The sequence below is a fragment of the Ursus maritimus genome, unplaced genomic scaffold (genome assembly GCF_017311325.1).
Source record: "Ursus maritimus isolate PB19 unplaced genomic scaffold, ASM1731132v1 scaffold_5, whole genome shotgun sequence".
NCBI lineage: Eukaryota > Metazoa > Chordata > Mammalia > Carnivora > Ursidae > Ursus > Ursus maritimus.
The window spans coordinates 3,148,093-3,158,966 of record NW_024426663.1 but is presented as its reverse complement, the minus strand read 5'-3'; positions in this window follow the sequence as shown (position 1 = coordinate 3,158,966).

Sequence of the window (10,874 nt, the reverse complement as noted above, 5' to 3'; positions counted from 1 at the left end):
GCCTTTTCAAACTACTGCTCTGAGATCAAGGTGAACTTTAAGGTAAAAATACATATTTGCTTTCACTACTAAAGTAAAATTCATCCCTGGCATTTATCTACAGTGACAGTGTCCCTAAAGCACTTTGTTCAACAGAATATTCTTTTCTGAGGGTCCTATTTATAAAGACATCAAAGAGTTGAGGGAAAAACATTTCTTTTCAACCATAGTGTGAGGCTTCTTTCATGTTTTGAAAGATCTTAACTTTTATTTGGGTTTGAGTATGGTTTTCTTTCTTATGACACCTGACATTTGAATAGGTCTTGTTAATAAAATATAAGCCACCTTCCATTTGACTAACTGGGGATGATTAATTTCATCAATCAGGATTTTTTATATTTTTCCTTGTAAATTAAGTTTGGAACTTTGAAAAATATGAAACAATCAAGTTACTGTTATTTGAAATAGATATGGGGTGTCATGCTGCAGTTTGGCTTATAATGGGAGCTTATAACCATACTCATTACTGTGAATTATAGGAGTTTCCTGGCTGGCCTTCACTAACCATCTGGCTTTAAACATTGATTTGTGGTTACATATGTTATTTTTAGGGAAGAGCACCTGAACATCTAATGAAAACATTTGTTTCATCCTGTTCTACATATTTTTAAAGGGCATGATTCTCAGTGTTGTTAAAATCTCTTAGATTCTATTGTATCTTCATCTTTGACTTATAATCATATATAATTTATCCAAAGAAAATGCCAGTCATGTTATGAAGTCTTGGTCCTATGTGCTTCTTTTCCTCAAGAAATTTCCTAGGTAGTGTAATAGGAAAAGAAAGTAGATGGAAGACAAAGCTAGTCCTGTAGATTTCCATTCCAATGTAGTGAAAAACTTTATATACTTTCAGAACTTGGATGTTGGGGTGCTTTAAATTAGAGGATACCAAAATCATTCATTCATTAATTTAGTCAGCAAGTGTTCACTGAGAACCTTTTAGGGAACAGGTGCTGAAAATGCTGGAGATACAACAAGGCCCCTCATCCACGTAGTTGGACAACAAATACAGGAAAGGAAAAATATAGATAAGAGTATAAAGGAGATAAATTGGACTCTGTCATAGAAAAAAATTAGGGGAGGAAGGTTATTTTAGATTTGGTGGTAAGGAAAAGCCTCCCTGAAAACACAAGAACTGAGACCACGTGAACAACCAATAGAAGAAACTTCCTGGTAGAAGAGGCAGTGAATTCCAAGGACCTCAATCTGTAAAAAGCTTAATGTGGTATGGGTCAGAAAAGGGGCCTCTGTGTTTAGAGCACAGTTAGTGCCAGCAGTTAGTAGTAGGGATGAGGTTGGAAGTGCTGGCAGGAATCACCAAGAATTCATTTTTTAACAAGATAAATTTTGAGGTGTCTATTAGACTATAAGATGAAAACAGTAGAAGGAAGTTGAATATGCATTTTGAGGGGTATAAATGGGTCAAGATAAATGAAGATTATCCAGGGGAAGAGTGTAGACCAAGAGAAGAAAGCCAAGAATAAGTACTGCACTGGTTATGTTCCAGGAAGGAAACAAAAATCATAATACTTAGAATTACGGTTGACTTGTGAACGATGCAGGGGTCAGAGGTGTCCATCCCTGTGTAGTTGAAAATCTACTTTTAACTTTGGACTCTCCATAAACTTTTTTTAAAATAATTTTTATTTTGTTTGACTCTCCATAAACTTAACCACAAGTAGCCTACTGTTGACCAGAAGCCTTAACGACAGCACAATAAAGCAACACATATTTTGTATGTTACATGTAAATATATACTATATTCTCACAGCCAAGTAAGCTAGAGAACAGAAAATATTATTAAGAAAATGATAAGGAAGGAACAATACATTTATAGTAATGTACTGCATTTATTGAAAAAAAAATCTTCTTGTGGGGCGCCTGGGTGGCACAGTGGTTAAGCGTCTGCCTTCGGCTCAGGGTGTGATCCCGGCGTTCTGGGATCGAGCCCCACATCAGGCTCCTTCGCTATGAGCCTGCTTCTTCCTCTCCCACTCCCCCTGCTTGTGTTCCCTCTCTCGCTGGCTGTCTCTATCTCTGTCGAATAAATAAATAAAATCTTAAAAAAAAAAAAAAGAAAAAAATCTTCTTGTAAGCATATTCATGCAGTTCAAATGTGTGGTGTTTGAGGGCTAGCTATGTAGGGATCTGGTTATGCGGAAGCTGGAAGGCTGAAAGAGCAAAAGGAAGATGCTGAAGTGCCTAAAAACTAATAACCATAGGAAGCAGCTACTACTCTCAAGCTTGGAGACCTTAGGGAAGAGGCACTTAACCAGAACCGTTGAGCTAGGAGGAGGGACCCTAGAGATCTAGTGGTTGGGCTTCTGGGAGAAAACTCCATGCAGCAGGTGCTCGAACCGTGGAGGAGATGCATAGACCAGTAGGCGCTCATAGGGTGCAGGAGGAGTAGCACAGTTGGTAAGGGGATCCCGTGTGCTTCTAGGAGGACTGCCAAGGGTCTCAGCTTGGCTGCTACTAGGCAGGTTGGTGAGAAAGGAACTCTGAGTGCTGGAAGAAGGTAGAAGTTGTAGCCAACTATTATTATGTGCTATCATTAAAGATTGCTCACAGGAAGTAGAAAAAAAGGAGATAAACCCCTCCTCCTCTCCTAGCTGCTTCCAATATTCCTCTGGTGATCCTATTGGTAGAACCTAATAGGAAGTCAATTGGCAAGGAAGTGTTGGAGATAAAGTTTGGGTAACCCCAATCCATCAGTGGAGAAGGTGGGCTTGTTGCTGAGAAACGGCTTCTGAATATTCCTTGGTTTTCAATATGAGGTGGCAATTCTGCTTTCATAGCAGGTATGCAGTTCTTACATGAATATAAAGAGAAGGCTATTAAGGTGGCATTATTATACTGACAGTCCTGCAAGGGCAAAGTAACACCTCCTTACCAATCAGCAGACTTAGGTCAGGCATGGTATCTCACCTAGTTTCTCTCCCATCCTGAAACCAGAACAGAGTTTCCTTTCTGATCCTCCCCTGGAAGAACCAGCCTAACATTTTCTTGGGTACTTTCCAGAAATATTTTTTGTGTATATGGGAATCTTCTTTATTCACCTGTTTATTCAACATTTATTAAGAACCTACTCTCTGGGTGTGCCTGGTTGGCTCAGTCAGTTAAGCATCTGCTTTTGGCTCAGATCATGATCTCAGGGTCCTGGGATCAAGCCCCACATTGGGCTCCCTGCTCAGCGGGGAGTCTGCTTCTCCCTCTTCCTCTGCCCCTCTCCCCACTTGCTCTCTCTCTCTCAAATAAATAAATAAAATCTTTAAAAAAAAAAGAACCTACTCTCTGTATTTGGCACAGCTTTAAATATTGGAGGCATAGGGATGAATATGACAAAATTCCTGTCCTTTTGGACCTTAAATCCTAATAAGTTGAAGTGTATGCAAGAGGGAAGTGTTGGTAATAAACCTATAAAACAATTTTTAAAATGAGAAGTTTTTAAGTAGTGCTATGTCCTATGAAGAAAATCAACCCAGGTAACTCAACACAAGTGAGGGAGTTGGGGCACTGTAGCTATTATGGACTCCATTTCACAAACCTATTAGTAATATTACACAGTTCCCAGCAAAAGAGGCTGATTCCTTCAGTGAGATATGGCTACTAGCAGGCTGAAGTTCTCTCCAAAGAGAAGGAATTTGCACTAAAACCTAAAAGATGAGCAGAAGCCAGCTAAGTGAAAATCATATGACTTTCAGACAAAAGAGATAGCAAGTACAAAGGCCCAGAGGCTGAAATGAGTCTGGCTGATCTGAGAGCCAGAGAGGAAAGGCTTACCAGGCGGAAAGGCTAGAGGACAGTGAATGAGGAAGAGTAGCAGAATATCCACCCATTCCAATACCTACATTATTTCCTTTAGCAAAATATATTGGAAATCAGTCCCTAGCAGAACATCCCTCTTCTTAATGACTGCATGATATCCTATTGTACAGGCATGAGCATTTTACTATTGTCAGATGTTTAGATTGCTTCATTCTTTTGTTCTTCCAAACAGTATTTGTGCTATAATAAATATCATTGTACATACAGTTTTGCCGTTTAGGGTGATTATATCTGTAAGAAAGCCCTAGAGATGTGTGTGCATAAATTTTGTTATGTTCATTTTACATTTTGGTAGATATGTCCAAACACACTTCTAAAAATTTTATCAATTTCCATTTCCACCAACAATAGTGCCTTCACCCTCATCCATCCACTGAACCATAAAAGGTTCAGGTCTTAGTCACATGAAAATGGTATCTCACTATAGTTTTATTTTGTCTTATTTTCTTTATTAGAGAGATCTAGTTTATTTTCATGTGTTTAAAAGTCATTTGCTTTTTGTGTATATGTGAATTCTCAGCTCATGTTTTTAGACAATTTCCACTGGATTACTAAGTTTATTTCTGTAATGACTTCATTACAGGTTGTCTCCTCCAGCCAAGCCATAGGGTTAGTGATTATGCCCATGAATGGGAAAGAGCAATGAAGAGCCTTATCCTCACTTACCACCCCCCACCCAGTACACTATTGCCTTTGCTACCAGTCTACAAATTGCTGTGGTAACTTTGGATTCTTCCCTGTACTCTGGACTAGGAAGGTGAAACAGAATATTTCTAGTGGAAGGGTAGAGGTGGGAATCAAGATTCCATCTCTCTATTCCCCCACCATCACCAGGTTCTAAATCTTTGGCACAGAGCTGAGAAACATCCCCCACCTACAAGGTATTCTGAGAAAATCCAAATGTGATCACAGGGACTTCCCAGTCCCATGTATTTCTCTTCCCTGACACAAATTTCAGAGGTTCTTGGTGGTAATTTATCTCATGCTCGTACTTAGGGCTGGATGAACATGTGAGAATGTTTCTATTATGCATTCAGTGTAGTTATAGCCATGAGTAATAGAATACAAAAATGTTAATCAGAAGAACCAAGAAGAGTATAACGTAAAAAGTACCCATCTCAAAATCCTTCTTCATCACTCCCCTCTCCCAATTGACTTCCCCATTCAAACACACATACACAATTTTGTATACATCTGGGAATCTATGTTTGCCGTGATTTAAAAACAGTAATCAGAGAGATATTTTTCTCACCAGAAATTATTAAACAAAGATGCATAATTCTGGAGATCAAATAATCACACATATGGAATATTTTTCCATAGTGGAGACCCTTCCTCCTCCCACTCCCGCCCCAGTTATGTCATTGTAAATAAGCGGGTAGTCTCAGGTTTACCTAAATCCATTCCCATTTTCCCAAACTACAGATCATGTATGCCTTATCACATGAACTTGTGCAGAGAATCTGAATGGGCTGAAAAGAACCTTTATAAAAGGTAAAAAGTCATCTCTAAGGATTTCAAAGACTTCCTTCAGAAATACTTTAATTTTAGGGCCTCTGCAACAAGATAGTCATGCTCTAAAATTTAGAAGAATTACTAAGTGTTAATTATAATATAATTTACTCTTACAAGTTCTCCATTTTACTTCTTGCCTGTGTCTTACCTTTAATTAATGTTTCTCTTTGAGCTAGGAGAGCAGTAATTTTCTTGGCTGTTTTTTCACGAAGAGATTTGCTATTCTTTCCAGATCTTGATCTTTAGCTTCTTTTCTACTAAAAGAAACCTAAAAAAAAAAGTGTTCAGAGTAAAATACAGGGATTCTACATTCTGAAATATTGTTAAAATATTGTCAATCTCAGAACTTCCCTGAGCCAGCGCTGAACAATATTTTCTATTTCCCTCTATGGCTATCATTAATTCATTAATTCATTCATCTGTTTGATCATTTGTTCATTTATGTATCTATTTATCCAACAAAGTTGTTGGACACACTTTGGCTTTCTAGGAAGGCATTTCATTTATAGGAGAGATATGGGAATGAATATGTGTAATATCAGTGCTTTATTCCATGTCAACCTCAAACTGGCCCTGTAAGTTAGTGCTGGGATCTGAATGTTTGTGTCTCTCCACCCCTCCCACGAATTCATATGTTGAAATCCTAACTACTAAAGATGATAGAATTAGGAAGTCAGGCCTTTGGGAAGTAGTTCACAAGGGTGTAGCCTCATGAATAGGATTGGTGACCTACCAAAGGGGCTCCAGAGAGCTCTTTAGCTCCTTCTTTTAGGTGAGAACACAATGAGAAGTCTGTGACATGGAAGGGGGACCTCACCTGACCATAATATCACTGTGATCTTGGACTTGCAGCCTCTAGAACTGTGATAAATAAATTTCTGTTGTTTAACAGTCACCCAGTCTGTGGTATTTTGTTGTGCCTTAGTCTTGAATAGACTAAGACAATTAAGTAAGGCATATGCTGTTACCTTATTTGATAGGTAAAGAAATAGAGGGTTACATGATGATTAAGTAAATTTTCTGGGGCCCTACAAATAGTAAGTGTAGGACCAAAATACAAACCTAATTTTATAATTTCAAATCTGCATCTTTCTCATTGCCATGCCACATGGTGCAAATGTTCTTCTCTCAGAAGTTTCTGGAGGCAGCATTCCTGATATGGCCACCTTATTGACCCTTGCCATCTGTGTCATGAATCATGAAATATGTTCATAAACAGACGAATTCACTAAATAGGCTAATATTATATTCCCTTTATCTGTCAATAACAGAAAGACAAACTCATACTATACCCCAAAGTTTTCTATAGCTATTCTTCAGCAATAGCAACTTTAAAATCCAATTATGTCCCATGCATGGAGGAATCAGACTCAACCCTCAAAGCAAACTAGCACACATCTTCCCAATGACGTTATCTCCACCACATATTTTCCTTTCTTGCAACAACCCAAAATATCATGGTGTTCCCTGCAGAGCCAAATTTTAATATACAGCAAGCCAAATTGTGATAAGCTTGAGAAAGAGATAAAGCTAGGTGTGTATTACTGGCATAACAATGCAAGCTGACTACTTAGGAATGATTTACCCACAGGCACAACTTAAATATGGTAGAGAGACCAGGTGTGGCCAAGAAGAAACACACATAGTTATAGTAACTGTGAAAAAATAACATCAGGATTGGGTAGGAGTTCCCCCTGTACCTTCTGACCCCTGGGGTGATATATAGGATATGATCTAGAACTAGGCAAAAACAGACTTCCACATCCTGGATGTCATTGGTCACATTACCCCAGCTAGACCACTGAGACTCAATTTTGGGATTTTTGTTGGGACCACCAGAAAAAAAAAAAATCCCTCCTTTTTATTCCTCCCTTATTCCTTCCTTCCACCCTCCCTCCCCACACTCCCTTCCTATCTTCCTTCCTTTCTTAATTTGAAGGTGGGAGTATTTAAGTCTCTATAGACCTTGTAAGGTTCACAGCACTGATAGCACCTGAGTTAAGCCAATACAGAGAAAATCTGAGTAAAGAAATGGAGGAAAACTGAATCCTAATATCATGTCAAATCCTGGACCTGGCCATGCCTGAAGTGAAAGCTACATACTACCTAGATAATTAAGTCAATAAAATTCTTTTGTTGTCCTCTCTCTTGCTCTTTCTATTTCTTTTTACAGCACTTTGATGTGTGTTCCTGTCACTTGCTACTAAGAATTCTAATTCAGGAAAACAGCAATCAACTTTTTTCCCAGTGATTTTGTATCTCTTTGTCCAAAAATTATAGGTTGTTAGGGACAGTGACCATTTAGCCCCATAAATCCTTAGCTGTGCAGTCCACAAGATTCAGCCTTGCCCCTTTCCTTGGTGTGTAGTGAACAACTGAAATATGTTTTGAGGAAACCATAGCCTAGAATGATGTAAAATTTTATTTCTTAATGAAAAGTAAATTCTATTAAGAAATCCTGAGACCAGAAACAGTTAAATGCTTGCAAAGTTAATGGCATTTTCAGTTGCTGTAATGAAATGCAATCTTTTATTTTAAAGATCACAGACATTTAAAACGATCCAATAAACATGGTGCACTGACTTCATAACAACACTCCAGTCTCGTCCTCCTAATCTCTTTCATCCCTCTCGTTTCCCTTGAAAAAAACGCCAGGTTTCAGGGAGCTTTCATGAGTAGGTAGCTCTGTTTTGCATTGTTTACTTAAAATTTAGAGCTGGAATGAGAAGCATGGTTCCTAAAAGTAAAGGTCTGAAACACCCAGGGTAGAAATACTTTCTAATTGGCTTTTCTTCTGCTCTTTATTCATTCACTCATTTCTTCCTTCAACAGCAAGAACAAGAGAATTTTTCAGGAGCTGCAGACTCAACACACACCTTAGCAAGACATATTCTCTCTGTCTAGAGGCAGAGAGGGCTGAGCAAGCCAATTATTGGAGAGCTTTTTGTTTTCCTTACTCTAAAAGTCTCAGTGATATTTTTAATGTTTTCATTTGAAAACTCCTAGCCCCCAATGATACATTGAATTTTGGGAAAGCAGTTTAAAGCAGAAACTAGTTTGCAAGTGAAAAACAGTTGACCCTTGAACAGTGTAAGTGTTAAGGGCATCCATCCCCCATGCAGTTGAACATCCTCAGAAATTTTGACTCCCCAAAAACTTAACTACTTAATAATCTACTGTTGAGTGGAAGCTTTATCAATAATGTAAACAGTTTATTAACACATATTTTGTATATTATATGTATTATATACTGTTTCCTTACAATAAAGTAAGCTAGACAAAAGAATATGTTGGATAATCATATCAGGAAAATCATAAGGAAGAGAAAATTCATTTACAGTGCTGTACTATATTTATCAAAAAAATCCACATATAGGCAGACCTGGACAGTTCAAACCTGTGTTGTTCAAGGGTCAATTGTACATTGATTTATCTGTTTTCGGTGACATGTAAACATATATCTACTATTGCCCTGATGGGTAAGCTAAGGTTTAAAATAAAACATAAAAACACTTTAATATTTTTTTAAGGTAAATGTGTGACCTGTGGTAAATGTTAAAGAGGTGGTAAGAAAACCACTTGTCAGGCACTAATGTGCTAATTACTTTTAGAAGTTCTTTCAATTAATATTCAGGACATCCTGTGAGGTCGGCACAGCTATCCCAAGGAACCCTTCTGCTCTCTAGCTCCCCTCAGGCAGGCCCCACCCTCTGAGGCAGTCGGGCCAGGTGGAGGGCCCTCTAGGAGGCCTGCATGTTCCAGACCTTTTTTTTTTTTTTAATTATGATATGTTAGTCACTATACAGGACATCCTTAGTTTTTGATGTAGTGTTCCATGATTCATTGTTTGCGTGTAACACCCAGTGCTCCATGCAGTACGTGCCTCCTTAATACCCATCACTGGGCTAGCCCATCCCCCCACCCCCCTCCCCTCTGAAACCCTCAGTTTCCCAGAGTCCATAGTCTCTCGTGGTTCATTCCCCCTTCTGTTTACTCCCCCCCTTCATTATTCCCTTCCTTCTCCTACCCATCTCCCTGTTATTCCTTATGTTCCACAAATGAATGAAACCATATAATTGTCTTTTTCTGCTATTCCAGACTTCTATAAGCAGGTGCCAGGAAGCTGGGCACCCGCCACTCCCCAGTCCAGGACTCCCGATTTCTGGGGTTTCTTCCCAAGCAGTAGTGTGATTAGACTAGGTGGTAAAATGTAGATGTGCAACTACCTGATCTATTACTTACCTCTGCCTCTCACCAAACTCAGCTCTAAGAAGCCTCAGGTTATTAGTACCAGTTGCTTTCCCAGGGCTCAAGAACATGGTAACCTTCCCTGCATCATCATATTTTCCATCTTGACATAAATCTTTGTGTATGACCTGTTCCCCTTCCAAACTTTTCCCAGACAATTCTTAGGGCAAAATGAATACAATTATACGGAATCTTTTTCCTTGTAATGTTATCATGTTAAAGCATAGATCTATTGTCAGGGAGACCTGATGTAGTGTATAATTATGTACTTTTGACCAAGACCTTTATTTCTAACTTTACATAAAAAAAATTAAATTAAATTAAAAAAAAAAGACCTTTATTTCTATCTGGCTATCGTCTCACTTTGCTCCTGAGAGTTCCCACTATGTGGTTAAAAGAATGATGATCATATCATAGTTCTGCCTCTTTCTTTCCTTATTTTGTCTTTGTCTTTCCCTGTGCTGATCTATGCAGTTCCTCTCCTTTATTAGATAAACTTCTGCTATTTCTACTAGTTAGCCCTAGTTTTTTTCCTATACTACGGATGACTCCTCCGAGCTCTCTCAATGATTCTTCTTTTCCAAAGGAAGACAATGACATTCAGAGAAGTTAGTTACATCACAAGTAACACTAGGGCAAAGATTTGAATTTAAAACTGTTTTATTCCAAAGCCCATATGCTTTACTTCATACTCTATGACTCCTCTCATAATTGCATCATTTGTGATTGACTTAGAAAATTAAATCGTAAGGGAATGGACTTCTGGATTATTTAACATGAATCATTTAACATGAATCCCCTATGGGCAATTATCCTGCTGTTGAACATTTTCAACAACATATAAATAAAATGTACATGTTCACACATTATAATATTTTCATTATTATTATTTCACTTACAGATATCCAAAATTGATTTGTTTTCTCCCCATATTTTTAGTAAAAATCAATCATTTCATATAGCCTTGCAATTTTTAAGAAAATTATGCTGCTTTTACAAAAATCTTGTGGAAGAATATTCTCCAGAGGAGAAATATGAAGTGGTAAATAATTTACAAGGTTAACTTTAGTTTCTTCAAAATAACTTCTGCCCTTGGTTCAATTTGTATGATCTTATTGGTGTTGGTATGTATAAATACAACTATTGATGAAATTCCTATGCCAGTTTCCAAGTGGCCAATAATTAGAGTTAGCACTGGAAGTTGAGAATATTTCCAAGGTTACCTACATTTTGAACTTTTGCTT